Here is a 23,991-nt window from a genome sequence, read left to right as displayed (position 1 = left end):
TGAAACACCAAAATACCGAATCAGTAAATAAGGAATCGGTACCAAATAACTAATGCGATGTACAAAAAATCAGTAACATCGAATTTGTCCAAAATCGGTATTTAAGAATCGGTAATTACCACTGACCCAGAACAGGTGGTAACCAGGTGCAGTGCATAAAAAAAGGCCCCAAAATGCAACAGTGTGAACACAATGGCGGCCCTCTACGTCATAGCAAGCCGGCCTCGTTTGCGAGCAGCAGGACTCAGGGTTTGGAGACGGGAAGAGCGTGTGTACAGACTGCGTGTCACACTGTTCCAATTGACTGAGGCAGAAATACATGATAGGTACAGGCTACACCCACAAACCATCCTAGACCTGATACGGGACATGCACCCATACCTGGAGCATCAGACACCAAGGGCGCATGCCATACCAACACATGTGCAGGTGCTCTGTAGCCTGCACCTACTCGCATCTGGAAGTTACCAGGGTGTGATAGCTGCGGCAGGTGGTGTGTCACAGTGTTGCCTGAGCATTTCTTCAACTCCTTTTTGGATGCCATGATGCAGAGAATGCATCACTACATACGCTTCCCCAGCACACAGGCGGAACTGCAGAAGACAAAGCTGGATTTCTACCAAAAGACAGAGTTCCCACATGTAATAGGTTGCATTGATGGGACCCTCATACCAATCTGCCCACCTGCAGCTACAGAATACATATACCGCAACTGCAAATCCACTCATTCCATCAACGTGCAGGTGATATGTGTTGCAGACTACATCATAACTGACATTGTGGCCAAGTTTCCAGGGAGTACCCATGACTCCTACATATTCATGAACAGTGGGATCTATACACGTCTGGCTGCTGGTGAATTCGGAGAAGGATACCTGCTAGATAAATCAATTTGACACACCCTGATGTAAACATTGGAAGATTGTATTGGTGACTCAAATTAATGGCACTTTCTCTCCCATTTAGGTGACAGTGCATATGCCGTGTGGTCATTTATCCTACTGCATACCTCAACCCATACACCCCAAGTGAGAGGAGATACAATGTGGTTTATAAAAGCACGAGCAAAGTTGTGGTGCGTACCTTTGGACTACTAAAAAGCAGGTTCCGTTGCCTCCACAAAAGTGGAGGTGCACGTCAGTACCGCCCCATCATCTGCTGCAAAATAATAGCAACATGTGCAATGCTGCATAACCTTGCCACAAAGAAAGGAACAGCAGTGGAACTAACTGACTCTGAGGATGAGGGTGATGGTGAGGGCTGTCCACAGCCAGAGCACAGCACAGCAGGAGTGGCAGCAGCATAGGATGGGAGACACAGACAGGCTGAGATAACACACAACTATTTCTGAGTGAGAAAGGAGAGATAGCCAGTTAATGTATTTGACACCACCAAGATCAAAAGCAGTGTCCATAAAAACATGGGTTACATCACCCATTTCAGTACAACCATATCATGGATGGCTCTACTTCTTGTGCCCACACGCTGCGCTGCCACGTTCCTTAGCCCCATTGTCCGCACTGCCACTCTGTTCAAGGCCAGCGCTGTGGCGTTCGCTGTGCCTCCTGGTCTCTGTAGGAGAGGGTGTAAGGCTACTACGGCTAGTAGCCTCCTCACTTTCCCCCCCATCTGCTTTAGGGGCCACCTTGTCTGTTTGGAGCACTTCAAGTGCAGTGGTCACTGTGACCAGCCACCTAGACACATCCCAACTGCAGTGTGCCATCTCCTCCTGCATGGCTATTGAGCGTCTGCACATGAGAGGGGTTGAAGCAGACAGACGGTTCACCGCCCTGGTGTAATTATCCAGTTTCTGCCTCTCCCTGCGCCTAGACAGACGGTCCTCTTCTAACTTGCTGCAGAGCAGCCTCACAGCCTCTGCCATGTCACTCATGCCCTCAGCCATGGCGGTATTCATGGCACTGATTCCCTTCTCAATGCGATACATGTGGGCATTCATGTGTGCCATCTCCCGCTGCACTGACCTGATTGCTCTCCCTTGCAGGCGCTTGGCCTTCAGCATTTTATCGACCTAGGCGGCTCAGCACTATTGTCAGCGCTGTGTGGCTAGCGCGTTGTATTTTTAAACCTCCTGTTTTGTATTTATGTTTAGTTTGGTTTTATTTCCCCTGTTTTTACTTGGGACTTCTCCCCTTACCTCCACAATAATTGTCTCTCACCGCTGTTGTAGCGGGTCCGGTTCTGGGGCTGGTGGGGTTCGGCAGCGCGTCGACTTTCGGCGCCATTTTGGGCTGGGCATTGACGCTTGAGCAGCGCCATATTGAGCGTCCTGGTGGGGCGGGTCGCACCTCACCTGGAGGACTTATTTAAACCAATCCTCTGAGCGCAGCGGGATCGCGCAGCAGGACAGCCTTCGCTTTGCCTGAGTCTTGCCAGAGTCCTGCCCGTCTGCGCCCGTCAGCGTCCCGGAAGCGGCGGAGTGGCGGGTGGGCCTGGCTTTATAGGGCTCTTTGCTGCGGTGAAGATGCTCTGCTATTCATCGAGGGAACTTCGCTCTTTGCAAAAAGCATCCTGTGCCTGTCGAATTGTCTTCCCGGGTCGTTACAGGGGGAAAAGGCAATGTCCTGGATGTGGTTGGTCGCCAGGCTATGCCCCCGCCGCCTCACTGCAGAGGGGAGAGGATCGTGTGAAACATCTTTGCTTATTGCTCAACACAAGATCAGTATGCAGACATGCCCTGGAGGTCTTTGATCTCCATTATGTCTGATGCTGACTGAAACTTGGCTGGGGGAGTGGTCCAATCCTGACATCTTGGCGGCTATTCCACCGGACTATAACATCTTTCGGCAAGATAGAGCGAAGGGAAGGGGAGGAGGGGTGGCTTTGGTGGTGAACAAGCTTGCTGCGTGTTCTATTCTCCCTCTGGAAACGATTGCAGGTTCTGAATCCCTCACCTTCACTATTACTCTGGCCCCTTATCAATCTTTGAAAGGCTTGCTGGTATATAGACCCCCTGGACCGGTGGGAACCTTTTTTGATGATCTTCAGGCAGCCATCTCTGGATTAGCTCTGAGAGCTCAGCACTGTGTGCTGGCGGGAGATTTTAATTTCCACATGGATGTGGTGGAGGATCCGGATGCGAACAAACTATTCGATATTACGGCCCCCCTTGGTATTGTCCCTTTCCTTTTTGGCCCTACACACGACAAGGGACATACCTTGGATCAGGTCTTTTCCACGGTCCCTTTAGTTGATATTGAGCTTCTCCCGGTGCTCTGGTCCGACCATAGGTTGGCCAGGTTCTCTGTTTTGGGCAGGGAGAAACTGTCCAGTAATGCCCCTAGACAGCATGGTTCTGCCTCGAGGGCATTTTACCGGGTGACTCCTGAGATGTTAGCTCAGGCTTCTATTGACCATCCGTGTCCCCTTTCAGGCGACCTAGAGCAGGACGTAGAGTCTCTGCAGGTGTGGCTGACGGATAGGCTGAATGACCTGGCCCCTGTGATGGCTCCCCGGGCCACGGCAAAGCGGGTTTCGGCTCCGTGGTTCACTGAGGCACTGTCTGCCTCTCGTCGCCACTGTACGGTGGCTGAGAGGGCGTGACGCTTTCAGTATGACCTGGAGGCCAGACTTGCATATAAGACGATGGTCAAAGCCTATCATCGTGACATCCTCCATGAGAAAAAGGACTACCTAGCCAGGAGGATAGAGGCAGCTTCCAATTCATGCAAGGAGATTTTTACTGTGGTGAGGGAGTGCACGGCCCCTAGATCCAATCTGCCTCAAATCGCTCCATCTGAGTCGTGGGTCTGTGATCTGGCCAAGTTTTTTACGGATAAGATTAAATTGATCCAGGACTCCTTCCCAGAGAGGATGGTTGAAGCGCTTTCCAGCACGGTGGTTGGGTTAGTTCCTTTACCTACTCTGGACTCCGTTTTTGCGGAGTTTCCACCCATCTCTAGCGCTACGTCTCTGGCACTTCTGGCCAATCTTAAATCGGGGTCGCCGTTAGACCCCTGCCCGGCCAAATTCCTGGCCAAGATGGCGGCTGTGGTCAACCCATTGGTTAACCCACTTCTGAACCTCTCTTTGAGGGAGGGGATGGTCCCGCAGTCTTGGAAACGGGCAATGGTGATCCTCCTCCTTAAAAAGCCTGGCCTAGACCCTGAGGTTTTGGCCAATTATAGGCCCATTTTCCTCCTTCCGGCGCTGGCTAAAATTACGGAGAAGCATGTGCATAGTGCACTCTCGGGCTTCTTAGAATCCAATGACCTGCTGCACCCCACGCAATCCGGTTTCCGCCCTAATTTAAGTACGGAGACGGCACTCTTGGAGGTGTCGGAGGCCATTAAGGAGACTCTGGACTCAGGAGGCAAGGCCATGCTTGTCATGCTTGATCTGTCGTCGGCCTTCGACACCGTCCCCCATGAGGGTCTCCTCGCCAGACTTTATAACATCGGTCTGAGGGGGACGGTGCTCAGCTGGTTTACATCCTTTCTTGAGGGTCGTCGACAAACGGTCTGGGCCTCCCCGAGCTCTGCCGAGATGCCGCCATTGGGAGTCGGAGTTCCGCAGGGTTCTGTGTTGAGCCCGACTCTTTTTAACATCTTTATGACCCCTTTGGCGGCACTGGTGTAGTCCTTTGGGGCCCAGATCGTTTCCTACGCTGATGACATCCAGCTTCTTTTCACATGTAGGAAAGATCAGGTTTTTGACGGAGAGAGCATTCGGGGCTGTCTCGGGATGGTCTTCAATTGGTTTCAGCAGAACAGCCTTAAATGTAATTCTAATAAATCGGAGGTGCTGTTCTTTGGCTGCTCCTTAGATCCTAACTGGCAGGCATGGTGGCCGGTGGATATGTTCCCTCCTGCACAGGCATCCCAGGTGGCAAAAAATCTGGGAGTCAAGATTGACAATGGTCTGACGCTGAGATCCCAGATTCTAGGTCTGACGGGAACTTGCTTTGGCATTCTTAAAATGCTCCAGAAGTTCTTGCCTCTGCTCACAGAAGAGCACAGAAAGATCACTGTGCAAGCCGTAATTGGCTCCAGATTGGACTATGCCAACGTCCTCTATCTGGGGCTTCCGGACTATCTTGTACAGCGGCTGCAGGTTGTGCAGAACTCGGCGGCACGCGCTATTTTTGGCCTCCACAGGCGAGCCAGAGTATCCGGCTTGGTGCAGTCGCTTCATTGGCTGCCCATCCGGAAGCGGATAACTTTCAAAGCGCTGACCCTGGCTCATAAAGCGCTTTTTGGCTCTGGAGCAAAGTACTTGCAGCGCAGGCTTGTCTTCTACCGCCCGGCCCGGTCTTTGCGATCTGAATCTCTGCTTTTGGCGGCGGTTCCCAGAGTAATGAAGGCCCGTATCGGGGGGCGCTCCTTCAGACTGAGGGCACCACAGCTCTGGAACACTCTGCCTTTGGCCTTGCGCGGTACATCTAATCTTCTTTCTTTCAGGAAGGGCCTTAAAACCTGGCTTTTTACCCTTTAGTGTGTTTTCTGTTTATTGTTCATGAATGTTTTATATGTGTTATGTTTTTCTCTGAGCTGCCAAAAATAAAGCGCCAGGACACTCCACTCAAGTAGCCGTGCGCTATAGAAATTAAATTTAACATAACATAACATAACCAGTTACCTTCCAGCCCAGCAAACACACTGTCATCTTCACCCAGGAAGTGAGGACTGGCTGCCCTTGCCCTGTGGCGTATGAAAGATGATTGGACGCTCTCTGTTGGGGATTGTGATCCTGCCCTGTTGCCATCCTCAGCCACTGTAGACTATTGGCCCCCTGTGCTGTCCTCCTCAGACACCTCCATCTGCTGGAGGGTGGCCACTGCATGCCTCCTGCCTGAAGGTGGTGCTGGCGATGATTGTGGCGATGGTGATGGTGATGGTGGTGTTGGTGGCGTTGATGGTAGCTGTGGTGAAGGTGATGGTGGTGGTGTTGGCGTTGATGGTGGTGGTGGGGTGGTGTGCCCTACAGGCGACTGGTCCTCCTCCTCTTGTCTCCTCTCTGGCCTGGTTGCCTTTCCTCTGCTCCCCTCTGTTGCACTGCGAGATGACTCGCCTGTGAAGACAGAATGTAGATATGCTCACTTATCTGGGAGCATTTGCATTGTAATACTTTTAATGCCTGCCAATCCCACTGACTGTCCTCTGCTTGCTAATTGCTAATTGGGTCACAAGCCTTAGCTGGACTGACTGTTCTGACATGTGTTACTTCTGACTACATCTCTCATAATGCATTGCAGGTTATGAGTAAGACATGTACTGGAGTGGGAGTCCCTATGCCTCTCTGGTGATTGGGGATGGGGGGGTGCACAGCACGCTGTACATGCATCTTACCTTGGTTGTTGGCAGCTCTGACTGAGCTGTCTGCATCACAAACCCCACTCACACTCTCCGGCTGGAGGGAGGACTCAACCAGGAGCTCCAGAGCAGTTGGTGCAGGTGCTGTGTTCCTCCCTCCGACAGTTTTGCTGGCGTGATTTTGCCTCTCTGCCATCCTCGCCTTAGCAGTCTTCCTCAGATCGTACCATCTTTTTTTAAGATCCTCAATGGAGCGCTGGGTGACTCTGATGGCATTGATCTTGTTCTGAATTGCAAGCCAGATCTGCCTTTTTTGAGACTCTGGCACGTGCAGGGACTTCTTTCCAAACAACTTATCATTTCCTTGTGACATCTTCAATGAGGATCTCCAGTGTTAGGTTCCACCTCAGAAGCCTGTACCACTGCAGGGGCGCAGTATGGCCCAATCCACTACCCCTGCCCACCTGCCACCCAGTGGAATCCTCACACTGAGTAAGCAGATGAACACCGGGAGGGGGTGGGAATAACAAAGAAGGTAGACAGGGGAGGGACTACGTCTGACCCAGATACCGACCTCCATGTAGCTGCACCTAAAGAATAAAGGCACAACGTTACTACACAGGCAAGACCAATGTCATCCCCCTCCCTTCATTTAATATGACCATGCCCCTCACATAGAAGACGTAACACAATGACTCCCTTAACAAATGTCTGTGCACTGATGGTCTTTTGAAGGCGTATTACATTAGATGATACAGACTGAAGGGTCAGCACGAAATGAAAAGAGTCCCAAAACCCGTCTCCAAAAACAAGAAGGGGGAAAACGTCATGAAGAGACAGAAAACCCCCCCTGACCAGTGTAACCCTCAACTAAATAGCTACCTAAAAAGACAGGAAGGGAAACGACAAGCACTGGGACCACTATCTCAGCCTCCGTATTAACGAACGCCGACTGCACCCAAATAAAGGCTCAACGATGACAACAGACTGCAAAAAACAAGGAAGTCGAGACGGGAGACAGAACCATAAACGCACAGCCGCGCGCTTAACACTGTAGTCTCCGCTCCTCGTCTCTACCAAAAAAGGGGGTACTAGAGCCCTAGCACACCAAAATTCTGGCAGTCCTTTAAAATAGATAATCCCAGGACAAGCGCCCGGAAAGGAAAGAAAAAACGGGAACAGTGACTCGGGTCTGAGAGAGGGAAAGGGAACAGACAAGGGAGGGCAGAGGACTGTGCTCGCGGGCCCGCGAGCAATCCAATCAGGAACCCAATCTAACAAACAGCAGCCCAGGAACTGGAACCAAGCAGGGTAAGATACCAAGCACTCGCACAGGGGAGAAACGGAACTAAATACTCTCCCCTCAAGTCATGTGACAGCGAAGGACATGGCCATAGAAATGGGACAAGGGCCTAATCCTAACATCCAGCTTCCTCTCAGAAAATGTTTGTTTTCTTTTCCTTTCAGCTCCCTACTTCTCCCTCTCCTGATTTGCCATTTTCCTTGGTTTTGGTTGCAAAATAAAGCTGTGTTGCTCCTGGCTTCTCTGCACTCCTCCCTGCCTCACAGTCAGCTCCAGGTTCAGTGCGGCTGCTTGGGTGGGGCCACTTCCTGTTTGGGAGGTAATGGGGATGCACAGGATTGGCTGATTCCACAATTATGGAATTTTTAAATTACCGAATCGGTATTTACCAATTCGATATTGAGGATTCGGTATTAACGATTCGTTAGTGCAGTTTCGGTAAAAAAAAATTTACCGATCCATTCCGAATTGCTATTTTTTAGCGATTTATACCGATTCGGTAATTTTTACCGATTCTTTACGTACATCGGAAATACTGAGTCCTTAATAACTAATCGGTAAGATTCTCTATTAAGGATTACCTACATCTGGCCCTAAGTATGAACATAGAAATCTACACTGGGAAAAAGTATCTGACGTGTCATGGGACCTGTCTTGGGTGTGAATTTTTTATTTCGGCCTGCTCTGAGCTTTCCCACCATAAGTCAATGGCTTCACCTGCACCGCATCAGACATTTATCTTGCCTCATGAAGCCCTTCTCGCTGCCCGACCAAGCATTTTTTATTTCCATTTCAGAGACTATGTCACAAGATACAATTTCAGACTGGGACATACCTGGTTTCTGTATCCAGTGCTTAATCACAGTTGGCAATTAATTGCTCCTAGGTCCCCATCTAGCATAATCAGATGACCGTGTTTGGTGCCTAATGCTTTTTGGCACTATTTTTATTTAAATCTTCTTTTTAAAAAATTCTCAGGTTCCACCCATTGGATTTCTGTTGTTATGGTGTCTTTATGTTCATTTATTTTCAATTTTTAAAATTGGTTTGAGATTTTTATTTTGTTGTGTTTTCATTTTTTTGTCAAAATTGTTTTATTAAAAATTAGGGCAAACTGAAATAGTGGCATTACATTGTACATGTTTACTCACAATCCCCTCAATCTCTAGTAAAAACACATATTCCTTATTAGAGGGTATCACCATCTTGAACATAGTATTGTTAACATTTCCTCTTGTCCATGTATGTAAATTGCACTTATCGGATTAAAAAACTTTCCCCCACCTACACCTCCCTCCCTACCCTCGCACAATTAAAGTAGTGTCATATTTTATCCACTTTTTTCTGCGGTGGTAAGATGTGATATGGGGAGTGAAGCGATGTCCTACTGCCTGACTGGATGCTGTGTTGGGTAAGCTATCTTTGACCTGCCCAAGGGACTTGGCTCCAGTGCCGCACCTTAGTTAGACCTGAAACAGGTGCATTGCTCTCATCTTAGGAGGACGTACTGTCAAGGAAAGACCCTTTGTGAGATACTCTACTAGTGGACCTCACTTATATTCAAAGATTTTATATTCTTCTCTAAAAGTGTCTGCTACCCTTTCCATGGTGAGTATTTTTTAAGGGTGGGCAGAAATGGCGAAATAGTAGTTCACGGATTTCATGAACTTGGTCCAATAAATCTGCATATTTCGTTCCGTCAGATATCCAATTAAAACAGAAATCTCATATATTCAAGGTAAAATAAAAAGTATGCTAAAATGCATATAGTCAATTCACAAAAATAAAATGAAGTTTCTTGCAAGCAGTGAGAGAGGTGATGATTTTGAGATCCTCCCTAACCTAGGGGGAGAAACAAGAAGATGCCTTCAAAACAAAGAGCACATCTTGCGGAACGATTCAAATCGGTGGTGGTCCCATCCTCTTAGGACTACCACAAGCACAGTTATGGGCACAAATACAATCCCAATGTAAAGCCCCTGCAAAGTATTATGGGACGAGATTAGCAGTGGGAAGTGAATATTATAGTATCCAAATAATTCTACAAAGAGCTGCAGATCACCTTGTCGTCCCCAGATGTCCCTGATGAGGCAAATGCAATATCATTTAAAATATTATACATCAAGCTGCAGTTCACCTCGTCGTCCCTAGATGTCCCTGATGAGGCAAATGCACAGCATTTAAAATATTATACATCAAGCTGCAGTTCACCTCGTCGTCCCTAGATGTCACTGAAGAGGCAAATGCAATAGCATTTAAAGGGGCAGATTTATGATGACTGGCGCATCCCCATGGATGCGCCAGTCATCCTGCGCCCCTGCTCCGCCACCCATGGTGCGCCGCATTTACAATGCGGCGCACCATGGGGCAAAAACGGCACAGATGTGGGACGCATCTGTGCCGAAAAGGTGGCGCATTGCTGGAGCTGCGTTGCAAGCGCGACGCAGCTCCAGCAAGGCTCGGGGGTGCCCCATCTCCACAATGCTGCGTCAAGACCTACGCCTGCTTCAAGCAGGCGCAGGCTTTTGACGCAGCATTGTCCTGAAAGTGACTGAGTGAAATCTTATAGATTTCACTCAGCCACTTTTGCGAGGCGCACCTGCCCCGGAACGCCCACCCTCCGCCGGAACGCCTCCTGATGTCGCAGGGCTTTACAACGTGACGCATCTCCTAGATGCGTCACGTTGTAAATAGGGCGCATTGTTTGCGCCGCCGTTCCGTCAAATAAAGTGACGCACCGGCGGCGCAAGGCCTTCATAAATCTGCCCCAAAATATTATACATCAAGCTGCAGTTCATCTCGTAGTCACTAGATGTCCCTGATGAGGCAAGTGCAATAGCATTTAAAATATTATACATCAAGCTGCAGTTCACCTCGTCGTCCCTAGATGTTCCTGATGAGGCAAATGCAATTACATTTAAAATATTATACATCAAGCTGCAGTTCACCTCGTCGTCCCAAGATGTCCCTGATGAGTAAAATTCAAAAACATTGAAACCCTTTCATTAATGCTAATAATAATGCTAATCTTATCCCATAATGCTTTGCAGGGGCTTTTAGTTGTATTTTTGCCCATAACTGTGCTTGGGGTGGTTCTAAGAGAATGGGACCACCACTGAATTGTTCAGAATGATATGCTCTTTGTGCTCAAGGCATCTGCTTGGTCCTCCCCCTAGGTTAGAGGGGACCCCAAAATCATCACCTCTCTCATTGGCTGATGTTTATCATTTCCATAATTCATTTCTGTGAATTGGTTATATGCTTTTAAGCATGTAAAGTTAAGTTTATCAATGCATTTGTGGATGCAGTTTAATAACTGATTCTGCTATGTGAAATCGATTTTTAGACAAAATTCTGAGTGTTTCACAGTATCTGCATAATCTGTCAGCGGAGCAGAATTACTGCTCATGCTTAGTATTTGTCAGAGTCCGGAGTACCACTGCACTAACTCTGGGGCTGCTTTCTTCTCCCAAGCAGCGGCGATTGCCATTTTTGCCACCCCACAGCAAGCCCATATAATCATCTTAACTACCTTCATTTGATATTCCAGTGGTTGTTCTTCATGATGTCAGACCATAGATGTTTCCATTCCCCTTTCGATATCTCCCTCCCTATCGTCGTCTCCCAAAAGGAGGTGTAACATGGTCCAGGCGCATGCAAAGTGGAGATCAACAGGCCCTACAGGTAGGCGATAATACCCTTCATAGAGCCCACCTTCCTTACAAATGTCTATACGTTGTCAGTTCACCTGTGGCTGCCTCTCTGATCTGTGGGTGAAGGGCTCAGTGTTTTAGCTCGAGGTAGTGGAAGTGTTCGCTAGGTGCCAGGTGAAATCTCTCACACAGTTTTCGAATGTGCATATATTGTAATTGTGAAAGAGATCTGATAACATGAGGCAGCCGCACTCCCTCCAGGCATCAAAAGGTTCCTCCGGCAGTGCCGGGGGAAATTCCAGGTTAATGTGAATTGGATGTTATGGGGAGTAAAACGTCGTACATCCTTGCCCTTTAGTTATATTGTCCCATACCTTGTGAATGGTCTTTGTGGGTGTGCTCAAATAGACATTCAGAGGCCGGTCCTTCTTGTGTTTCCAGAGCATATGCCTAATTGTTCTCCCCCCTATTGCCCTGTCCATATGTATCCAGTGTTTGTCCGACTCCCTCATGGACCAGTCCGCTATTACCCTCAGTTGTGCGGCTTTAAAATAAAGGCTAAAGTCGGGGAGTGCGACACCTCCCTCTCTCTTTGCCCATCTGAGAGTGTGGAATGGGAGTCGTATCTTACCGTTTTGCCAAATATAGAGTGTGGTAAGGGATCGTAACCTAGGGAGAAAGTCTCTCAAGCTCAATCAGGAGGGCCTGAAATAAGTATAGGAATTTGGTTAAGACTGTCATTTTTTGTGCAAGAATATGTCCTAGCCAGGGAATATATAATGGTTTCCAACATTTAAGATCTTGTTGTAGCAGACACAGAAGGGGAGGGTAATTTGCCCGAAACAGCCCCTCCAGGCGGAGGGTAATCTGGATCCTGTAGTATCTGAGATAGTGCTTGGCCCATTGGAATCGGGTTTCTCCTCGTATAAGTGTTGACTCTCTATCTGACAGCGTGAGGTACATGATAAACGGCGTGTGGGGTGGTAAGTGTCATCATGACGTCATCTGCAAACAGTGATAGCTTATGTTCCTCGCCCCTGAATTAAATTCCCTGGATCTCCAGGGTGGCTCTGATTTGTGCAGCTAGTGGTTCTATGCTTAGGGCAAGTAGCAAGGGGGACAGAGGGCAACCCTATCTCATCCCCCTGCTTAGGTTGAATGGTTGGGAGCTTGCCCGTTAACCTTTACTCGTGAGTGGGGCTGTGCATAGTTTGCTTTAATCATGTTGAGACAGGGGACTCCAAATCCAAAACTTTCCAGTGTGCGGAACATAAAGGACCATTCCACCCTGTCAAATGCCTTTTCTGCAACCAGCCCAATCAGGATCGCTGGTATTTTGTGCTTGGATACTTTCTTTATCAGATGAAGTGCCCTACGTATATTGTCATGTGTGTGGCGCCCCTTTAAGAAACCTGATTGATCAGTGTGGATTAGATCAGGCATGAGCTTTTCCAGTCTAGCTGCCAAAATTGCCAAATATAATTTAGTATCCAAATTTAACAAAGCGATTGGCCTGTATTCGGCGCAGTGTTGAGGATTTTTCTCTGGTTTAGAGATCACTGTATTTACTCCTTCAGCCATTGAGACTGTCACCTCTTGTCCCTCCACTATAGTGTTAAATAAGGAAGTCAGCTGGAGAATAATCTCCGCAGCGTAAGTTATTTAGAAGTGTGCTGTTAGTCTGTCGGGTCCAGGGGATTTATTAGGCTTCAACGCCGCTATCCCCTGCCCCCCCTCCTCTTTAGTGATCGAGGTTTTTAGTTGTTCGATCCATGCTGTGGAGAGCTGGGGGAGTGACAACTTTTCTAAGTATTTTGTTTGGCTGTCTGGTCTGTAGGAACTGCTTAATAGAGGCTCCAAGTATATTAGCTTTGCCTGTGTTGGAGTGTTCTAAGATCACAGAGTGTGGTCTGACACTGTAACTGGTTGGATCTTTGTGGCTGGTAGGGACCCCAGGAGGCTTTGTTTGAGGAATATATAGTCTAGGCATGAGTATATTTGGTGTACAAGGGATAAAAAGGTGTAGTCTCTAGTAGTTCGGTAAGTAGATCTCCATGTGTCTTGAAGGCCTAGACTCTGAAAAGTCTGTTTCACCCCTTTTGGGATGTTTCCTGTAGGTGATCTATGGGGGTGAGTGATATCTTCTTCAGCATGCCATGTTGAAGTCTCCCGTAAGAATTATTGGGCCCTCTGGAAATCATCCTATTATATTTAACAGAGAGGTAAAAAATGCTGACTGGCCTGTGAGGGGGCGTTGGCTGAAATGAGTGTACATAGCCTTCCCATCAACTTCCCCATGACCAATACCACTCCACCCTCCCTTTCTGTTTTGACACCTTCTGGTTGGAATTTTGTAGAATTGTGGAATAATAAAGCCACTCCTTTTTTTTTGTCCTAGTGGGGACCTATAGATTAGGGAGTAGCTCTTTTGCCTAAGTCTGGGCTCTTCCGGTCACTTTAAGTGTGTTTCTTGGAGTGCCACAATATCAAAGTAATGATCTAACAAATATTTCCAGACTTTTTGGCGCTTCTAAGGGACTTCAGACCCTTAACATTCCATGAAGCTATGCTAATCATTTTGGATCAGGTTACCTCTCCCTCCTCCGCCAATTCAATGCCCCTTTAAGCAACGTTTCTTTCTCTTCTCATTTTACCAGCCACACCACCCCTAACCCCTTTGCATATACACCTCCCAACACAACATCGATACATGGAATGTCTGCTTCCCCTTTGTGACCACCACCTAAGCCTAGTGACCCCCTCCAAACTAACATAAATGAAAACATAAGTGAACCTTCGCTAAGGACCCCTGGGGGCCCCAGCGACATATTCGCTAAGGATAAAGTGCGTGTTGGCAGGTGCCTTGGTCTAGGCCCGCTGTCATGGCTGTCCCCTGTGTCTGGTACCTTCAGCATGGCTTTATTGTATCTTGTTCATTTTCGTAGTCTCCTTGAGTTGCTTCTTCCTTTGTAGGTAGAGAAGTCCTCCCGTCATAAGTCGCTCAGCGAACAAGACTATTCTTCACCGATTCGGGCTGAGTATGTTTGTAGTCGTCATTGTTTCTTTTCCTGTCACTGCTGTTGCTTCACGTTTGGGATCCTGCACCATTGAGAAGCCGCAATTCGTTCTGCTTCTGCCCCCTTTGCCTATGATTGGGTGGGTGTCACCTCCGCATTCGGCAGCCCAAAGATTTCCAGATCCTCCTCCAGCCCTGTGATATGTCTTCTTTTATTGTGCAGTTCAAAGGCCAGCCCGAATTGATAAGTTCAACAATACTTAATGTTATCTGAACACAACTTTGCTGTTAGCAGTCAAAAACGTTGTCGCCTTTGTAGTGTGGATTGTGCCAGGTCCTGTTATAGTGTGCAGTTGTGACCTTGAAAGGAGATTGTGTCTTTTTTCCTGGCCGCTTGTAAGTTTAACCAGAATGTCGCAAATTCATAGCATCTCTCCAGCTGATTGGGTGCATACCTGGTGGGCGCTTTCTATTTTTATCTTCATTTGACATGGTCCCAAAATCTCTGAAAATAGCCCCTGTATGAGGATTCCAGGTCCGGCCCTTCCGCCCCTTCTGCTAGGTCTCTGATTCTTATGTTGTCTCTCCTTGACCTGTTCTCCAGGTCTACGTTCTTCACCAATGCCATTTGCAGCTGTGCCTGTAGATCTTGGACCTTTTGTGGATGTCTGTTGCTCGCTTGTCGAGTTCCTGAGTTTCTGCCTCTGCCTCTAATAGTCTTGTGCCGATTGAGTCAATAACCTCTTGGACGGAAAACATGTGTTCCATAAGATCTGCCTTGAGTTTCTCCATAGAGGCTGTTATGTCTATCTTCAGTTCGGTGTGTAGTTTGGTTTTAAATTCCCTAAGGGAAGCCAGCTGATCATCTTTGGTGAGGACCATTTCAACAACCGGGTTTCCTTGATCCTATGGGGGCCTCTTCTCTGCAGTGACAAAGAAGCTGGTGACTTTGCTAGTGGACTTTTTGGTGGCATAGAAGCAGACTGTCTTCTCTTCTCTCGCGTGGGCCGGGTTGCCCCATTGACCCCTAAGGTCTATTCTTCCTTATTGTGGTGGTCGAAGTAGCAGTGCGTGTCTGCGTACTGTTCTTCGCTACTGTGACTTCTTCTATATTTTTTGCAAACACTAAGCCTCTGTCGACCATTATAAGGTCAGGCAGGCAGATTCTCAGGGGCCTCTCCCACCTTCTTAGACATCTGTTCCCGTGTATCTACACAGTTGTGTTTCCCCCAAGTTTGGGCTCCTTCCTTGCATCGTGGCAGTCTTCAAATTAAATCGCATCTTCCCCTGAGCCGCCATTTTGATGTCAGGATACTGTGCCACCTCTGAGTGCATGGGCTAAGGAGGCCTCAAATGTGGTGACTTTGGAGCCCCTTCCTTGTCCCCTGCCCTCGCTTGCTGTGCCAGGCTGTGCCGCTCTGCACTCACTGCTTTCCTGCATATGCTGGGGCTCCGGAGTCTCGATTGCACCTCCCTCATTGTTGGGGCCAGATACCGGGGATGCTGACATTGTCTTCCACCCTTGAATGTACAGAGTCTCTTGACACCCTGGGGCAGGTGGTCACAGGCACAGGAGAGCATGTTGGTATTTGCTGAGGCATGTTCTAGGAAAAGCATGTGGGTCTTTGCTTTGTTGGGTTCTAGGGGTCCATCTCTTCTTCCTCTCTTCTTGTTTGCCCCTCAATGTCCCCCTTAGCTAGCGCCCTTTTGAAAACCTCTGGTGTTCCTGAGTGACTCACGGCTTCTCTCCTCTCTTTGTCCCTATAGCTTCTGAGTCGCTCTTCTCAGACCCGACAGCCTCCAGATGTTGTTCGGATCAGATCGGTATCATCAACTGCTGCAAATAGCTGCTTAAGCTGCAGGAAATGGCTACGAGGCGGTGGTAAAGGTGTGGGTTACACTGACCGGCCATCTTGCCTGGCCATGCCCCCTTGTTTTTTCACTTTTTAACTGTTTTAGTACTTCTAAATGCTCTACGGATTTTTTTTAAGTTAAGCCTGTCTGCTCTGCATTGTAGATACCAGAGGATCTAACAAGAGCTGTGACATTCTTACTTGTGGTGGATTACCATCTACCTCAAATAATAATCCATTTTCTCACAAAGACCATACGTGAAAAAGATGGTGGATGGTGGACGGCTACCAAATTTGGATTTGGATTCAGCTGGAACCTAGGAAACCACACCAATGCTGGAGGTCCATGGGAATGCAAAGCAGTTTAGATTGTACCAGTTTTTGAGACCCAGAATACCCTCGTAAATGAAAATGTATGGGCCAGAAATGTAAGTCTTTATGCTTACCAAAAGTCTTATGATCCTGCATTTCCACATATGTTCCAAGAAAACTGTAACCTTAATCTTTTGGTGGACCAAACAAATGTGTTAGGAATGGACCAAACTGTAACCACGCGAAGATAACTTGGCACTGCATTTACTTCACAAGGTCCCAGTATTGACCAGTTCTTGTCTAGTAGCCCACCTACAAATATGAGGTACCATATTCATTAGGAGACATGTGAAAATGCATGATGGTGGGGCTTTTGCTATTACTTACAAGTGCTAGACTTTACTATTATATACATATGAGAAAGTTGAGATTTTTTCAACAATACTTTGACATATCCAATGTACTGTAGATAAGGAAAAGTGGTGGATCCATTCAAGCAGCATAATCTTTTAATTTCCACGGTTGCAAGTTTTCAGAAACGTGTAGTGTTGGTAGGTTTCCCTGGCTACCAGTTGACGCATCCAAATAACACAGTCATTCCCCAATGAAAGTAAGAAGAAATTGAATATTAGACAAAGTTAATTAATTTTCAGGCCACTCAGAAATGTAACATACTGTGATCTGCAGACACCACACCATCCTGGGTCCCCCTGACTGTCTAGCATTTAGAAAAAGTCTGGGGTGTGTAGGTTTTCAAGGGTATCAGCTAACTCCAGTGGCAAATAATGCAGTTTTTCCCATGTAAATTAAGAGAAAAGTGGGTGTGTTAGGCTTAGAGCTTGATTTAGAGATTGGCAGATGGATTATACCATCACAAATATGGAGGATAACCTGTAGGGTGTGCTTTATATCCAAAGTCACGTGTAATGTGGAATACAGGATTTCCATCACATTTTTGATGAAATAACATGCCAATCGAACTCTGAAGCAGACCCTTGGTCCTGAAATTTGCAGGGCCTTCTGGATAGGAAAACATACTGGAATTCACAACAAGCTCACCCTCATAGTTTTTCCACCATCTCTAGTTTCAAGAAAATCTCAGGGTTAGTAGGTTTTATTTAGAGCCAGATGGCCCTTCGCCCAAATGCCACAGTTATTCACAACTAAAGACTCACTGTATGTACAGAGCAAACTTCTTTAAGTCAGGTAAAATACAAATGTATAGGTATATTGATGTATCTTCTGCAGGGTTCATATCTGTTAGAAATGGGGGTCTCTAGTTGGCATTGGTAGGTACCTTTGTCCGAATAGGCTCTCTTGCTTCTAATTAGGATAAGGGGATACACTCCTAAAATAACCCCTGCTCACCCTCTTGGTAGCTTGGCAAGAGCAGGCAGGCTTATCTCATCGGCAGTGTGTAAAGCATTAGTGAACCCATACAGTAATACAGTGAAAACACTACAAATGAACACCACACCAGTTTAGAAAAATAGTAAATCTTTATCTGAACCAACAAGAGCAAATATGAAGAAAATCCAACTTACAATACTCATGAAAAATAATACTTGTACAAAATAACCATTAAATTGCAGGAAACTCAATAAAACACAGTTCTTCCAACTCGGTAGCTTGTCCTGAGGCCATCGCAATACTGAATACGATAGAGTCTAACAGTTCTAGCCGACCGTGTCAATGAGGGCCAGCTGAAGTATCGACAGACTCGGACACAGTACCTTTCTTATTGCAACCAACAAGTCGGTGCAAGTCGGTCGGAGCAAACATTGCGATCGTGTTGTGAAACGGAGCGTTGCAGCAGATGATGTCCTCACGATTAGGTGCAGGCAGCGGCTCCTTGACAGAGTCATTGAGAACAGGGCTTGCGTTGAAGGGTGAGATGATGCTAGCTGAGGTCCTGGCAGGTCACAGTGCGGCGACGGACCCGGTCAATGTTCGAGTCGGTGACGTCCTTGCAGCATGTAGTGACGCTGTGCAGAACGTGGTGCGATAGGATGCTGTGCAAACAGTGGCTCGTTGACGAAGTCGGTGAGACCAGGGTCACATTACGAAGCAAGGCGTTGATCTCATTGGAGCTTTCAGGACATGGAATCCTGCGACTGACTCGATTACAGAGTCGGTTACCCTTTTTCTTCTGCAGAGACAATCAGATACTGTGCCTACATATACGGTGAGGTCTTTGCTGTTCCTGAGACCTCTAGAACAGGGGGCAAGCTCAGTTCAAACCCTTGGAGATATTTTCTTCAAGCAGGGGGACAAAGCAAGCAGCAAAGTCCTTTTCTCCTTCCCTTGGCAGCAAGTGGCCACTGCATGCCAACCCCAGACAGCAAACAGCACAGGGGCAGTTTTCAGCAGCGGCCCGTGGAGGTAGTTCCGTGGGGAAGACAGGCGGGGCGGGTGAGGGGCAGGGTGTGGGGTGGTAAACACCGGAATATGGATAATTGCAGGTAAGTAAACAATTAAATTAAATAAGCAAATTTCATTGCGTGGCCCTGCTTCGCAAAATGCGATGCATGGCTCGGTGCGAAATTTGTTTTCCAGTTGAGGCATACTAAACTTTATTTTGCTATTGTGTTCCCAAAGCCAGTTATGTTTATAACATGTTATAAACAAACTCTCCATTCTGTTCTATGGAAACAGGTAGCCTTGCAATAGTGAAAAACGAAATTGGTAGTAATTCACTATCAGGGCATGCCACACACACCAGGGCATTTCCTACCTTTCACATACACTGCACCCTGCCCACACGGGGTACATTGGGCCTACCATAGAGGTGTCTGACATGTAAGAAAAGGGAAGGTTAGGGCCGGGCAAGTGGGTGCACTTGCCAAGTCGACATAGCAGTACCAGAAGTCAAGTCAAGTCATAAAATTTGTATAGCGCACTACATACCCAGAGGGTTTCAAGGCGCTTAGGAAGGGGAGGAGGATTACACAGAATGCACACAGGTTCTGCAATGGCAGGCAAGAGTTACATTTACCGGCTGTTTGTGTGGGTGGCACGATCAGTGCTGCAAGCCCACAAGCCCCATTTTATTAACAGGCCCCGGGCATACACGGTGCACTGTACTTGGGACTGACTAGAAAAATCAAATAGCCAATCATGGAAAAGCCAATCCATGACAGTAATTTACAAAGGGAGCACTTGCACTTTGGCACTGAACAGTAGTGGGAAAGTGCCCAAAGCATCTACACTAGGCAAAACTGAGTCCAACACAAAGGACATAGGGGATAAAGGTAAACATATGCAGGGGAGACTCATCCCAATGGTGCCAGGTCTAAAAATATCACTGAAATTTGGCAGGCAGTCCAGTTTGAGTGCATATTTATTGTTCAAATACATGTGGAAATATACCAGTTCCAGCTTCATTTTTCTCACAAAACCTAAAAAGAATATGGATAAATGCAGATAAAATTTGCAAAACATGAATACAGACAGAAATGGCAAAAAAAAATCCATAAAACCGGGAGGCCTAAATATAATGTAAGATCTTTCTGAGCGTTAATCCTCATAATGACATAATGATACACAACCACACTTTAAAACAATCCCCACCTTCTGTGAAAAACGTGTTATTAGGCATGCGCCTGCTTAGCCCAACATCAAATCAAAGCACTTCCAAAATTTGTTTAAACTTTTTCTGTGCGAGAAGAACCTCCATCATCTGCTGGGACACCGTAATGTAACCCAAATGATAGAACAGTCCACCAATTTTGTTAGGTCTGTTCCACACCTATACTTTAAAACATCCTTGCTTAAGCTGAGGGTGCCACACACAGACATCAGTGAGTCCCTTCTGAAATTCTAAGGACCCCTATTTCAATATTGTCTTTAAAACTTGACGGAGGCAGGGGCCAATCAAACCCTATTGAATAACAACACAAAGTTATATATGTTTGGAATGTAATATCCACAAACAGAAAAAAGACCAAGAGCTCTAGCCACTACTTAATACCTTGTGGACAAAAAACGAGGAAATCTGTTCTTTCGATCCACTACATTCCTGGTTACCAAGAATTTTGCTATTTTTAACTAGAGCCTAAGGAGAGGAAAAGGGGAAAATACCCGGGGCCCACGCTTTAGTTGACCATCAGAAGAGAGTGCAGAGTGAAAAACTGAAAGATTCGCTCTGGGATGTCTAAAGAGACATCAAGACACTCCTGCTTGTGTTATGCATAAACGCTCTCCCTAAGTAGAATATAGCCAAGCAAGCTGCTGCTCGAAAATATACCACTAAAGCACTCACAGTCCGGCTAACTGGTGTATCTCATGCTTGCTATCTTATTATAAGTCCATGTATGTTTCCAGACAGGTGCGCAACACCCATTCGACTCACTGGGCTTCAGCCCCTCCCCCTTCACCCCCCCCCTCGTCGTGTGTGGCAGCCCGGGATGAGACAGATCCCGGGCACAGCCACACCCGAACGTTTCAGAGGTCTGTAAAAGACCATTTGAATGTTAATTAGGCCTTGCTGTTGTTTCGCCCCCTGTTGGAGGCCCTGCAGCTCCACTCTGCCTACTGATTAAAGGTTCAGCCGCCCCCGAAATATTTTCTTGCCCCCCCCCCGAAATGTGGCTCTAGTTGCGCCTCTGTTTCCAGAGTACACATATTTCATTATCGGCCATCAAATCAAACACGCTAAACTAAGCCAAGACAAGAGTCATCAGATGCAGCCAAAATAATTAATGCTTAGAGTTCCAGAACGCATCCAGATTGCCCGCTAGTAAATCCATCGAGTGAGCTGATTTATCAAATTCCTCAGCATCTAAAGTAACACCGAGGAATTTCAGTGGCACAGTATTCAGTGGAGGACAAATAAGTGAGGACAAAGTGCTTCCAATGGAAATTGACATATCCTGTGCAGGTGTGAGCGTTTCAGCTTCTTTTGGCTGTGGGCCTTTTGGGGCAGATGAGAAAAGAGACGGTGATACACTACCTTCCTACTGGGGGACCAACCTGGTTCTACGGACTTTCGGAAACAGCTGACAAGTTTAAAGATCTCACAGAGCAGTTGGGAGTCCCCTTGGCACCAGAGAGGACACAAGGTCTGAGTACGGAGTTGTCATTTCTGGGTGTTGATTTGGACTCGGAGGTGATGGAGGCACACCTACCAATGGAGAAGAAGCGGCATATGGTGAAGGGTAAACAGTGCTAACAATTTGCTACGCAGTATGCGTTGCATGGTTGTTGAACGTTTTAGCTTCCTTTGGGAAATGGGTTTCTATAGCAGATGGGAAAGGAGGCGTTGACACACTACCTTGACAACTTCTTCCTGGTGGGCCAAGCCAGGTCAATGGACAGGCAGCAACAGCTGACCAGTTTACAAGAGCTTGTGGAGCAATCGGGGTCCCCTGGGCACCAGAGATGACACAAGATCCGAGTAGGGTGTTGTCATTTCGAGGTATTGATTTGGACTCTTCGGTGAGGGAGGCACACATACTGAGGAAGAAGACATTGCATACAGTGAAGGTCCTAATTAAGGATGGACAAAGTGCTAGCAGCGGGGTGCGCTGCATCTTGTGCATGTTTTGAGAGTATCAGTTTCTTTTTTGCGAGGGGCTTTTCATGCAGTCAGGAAAATAGACGGTGATACGCTACCTGGATGACGTCTTCCTGGGGGACCCAACCCGTTGTGGCAGACTGTCAGCAGCAGCTGACAAGTTTACAAGAGATAATTTGGGGCCCAAATTAGCACCAGAGGAGACACAAGGTCTGAGTACATTGTTATCATTTATGGGTTGTGATTTTGTCTCGGAGGCTTTGCGATAAGGAGGGTACTGGGGGAGTAGAACATAAGGAGTTGAGCTTCGCTGCAGTAGGCTTTTGCAGGGATGATGTGGGTGCGATAGTCTCGATTCGGGATGGGTTTTTGCCTGGTATGAAGTGTGGAGATTATAGAGGTGGGTTGAACATTACAAGGTATCCTATGTAGCCCCAGGTTGAGGTGGTCAGAAAAGTCAGAGGCAGGTGAGGACTTTTCTGAGTAGCATGTGTTAAATAGTTTTTTATATGTTTACAGGTTAAGTTTATGGTTGGTTACAAGTTACTCCAGGAACAGGCAAAGGGGGAAAGTTGACACTGGAAAAGCTTAGTTAGGTAGATGTTTTGGGAGGTAAGTAAAAGGTCACAGGGTTAAAGTTCAATGGTTAAGGACTAAGTGAGAAGTTATAAATTGTTGCAAGGAAAGGCTAAAGGGGAAACCTTAGGTGTGGGGGCAGGAGGCAAGGTAGCTTAACAAATATATAGCAAAGTTTGATTTTGGACGGCAAAGGCCAAGGAACATGTTTGTGAAGTGCACCTGTGTTCAATAAAGCAGACTTTTTCATACATATAGAGCATTTTGTGGTCTGTGTTGCAACCCCCCTCTGGCTCAATGGGGGGATGGGGGGGGAGCGGCCGACCACAGGGAGGCTTGACCCCCCCCCCCGGCTTTTGGGTCAGTAGTGCTGTCCAGAGACCAATTGGGCTCTTTGGGTTACACTTTTGGGCTGGGGGAGCGGGGGTTTTATAACCGGATATTTTGTTTGTCGTGTCACCATTTTTGTAAGGTGACACGGCAGCCGGTTGTAGGTTGAAGTAGGCAGGGAGTTTAGACAATGTTTCCCATCCACCCTCCCTTTCTGCTGGGGGGCAGTGGAGGAGGGGTTTGGGTAGCTGATATAGTAATGGTGAGGGTGGCAGCTTTGCTGGACACAGGTGCACTAGGGAGGAAGTTGTACTTTGGTTGTCGCTTGAAGCAGGTGCGTGGTGTGTGGTAAATCGTTTTTGTATGTTCACAGGTTAAATATATGGTTGGGAACAAATTACTCCGGGAACAGGCAACAGGGGGAAGTTGATAGAGGAAATGCTTAGTTGGGTAGATGTTTTTTGAGGTAAGTAAGAGGTCACAGGATTAAACATCAACAATTAAAGACTGAGTGGGGGTTTATAAATTGTTGCAAGGAAAGGAAAAAGGGGAAACCTTAGGGGTGGGGGCAGGAGGCAAGGTAGCTGAGCAAATGTATAGCGAGGTTTAGTTTTATAGGGCAAAGACCATGGAACATGTTTGTGAAGTACACCTGTCTTCAATAAAGCGGCCTGTTCACACATATAGAGTGTTTTGTGATCTGTGCTGTGCCCCCCCAGCTCAGGCCCCATTCTTTAACAATCACAGATGCTGAATTTATTTGTGGACATTGAAAGAGGCTGAGATAACCTCTTGTGGTACTCAAATATCAAACAATGAAACCACCGTTCAGGTATGCGTTTCTGTTGGACTTGACCTTTTTTGCAGGGTCATCCCTAAAGTTTTTTTCCTTTCTCCTAGCCTTTTCTCTGACATGGTGTTGGTGGTTTTAGGCCTCTGGGCACTTTAGCACTGCTGTCCAGTGTAAAGTGTGTGTGCTCTCTGTGTTACTTATGATACGATTGGTCTACACCTGTTTGCAATGGTGTGCACAGATTTATTAGAACTATTTTAGAAATGCCACTTTTAGAAGTTGGCATTTCTGTGTGCTATGTCATGTGTCTGTCTGGCTTTTGAGTGACAGGTGCTAGGAGATGTGTGTGGCTCCAGGAGGGGCAAGGTGAC

This window comes from Lissotriton helveticus, chromosome 3_1, assembly GCF_964261635.1.
Source record: "Lissotriton helveticus chromosome 3_1, aLisHel1.1, whole genome shotgun sequence".
NCBI classification, from domain to species: domain Eukaryota; kingdom Metazoa; phylum Chordata; class Amphibia; order Caudata; family Salamandridae; genus Lissotriton; species Lissotriton helveticus.
The sequence above is the reverse complement of the archived record's forward strand: the minus strand, read 5'-3'. Positions refer to the sequence as shown.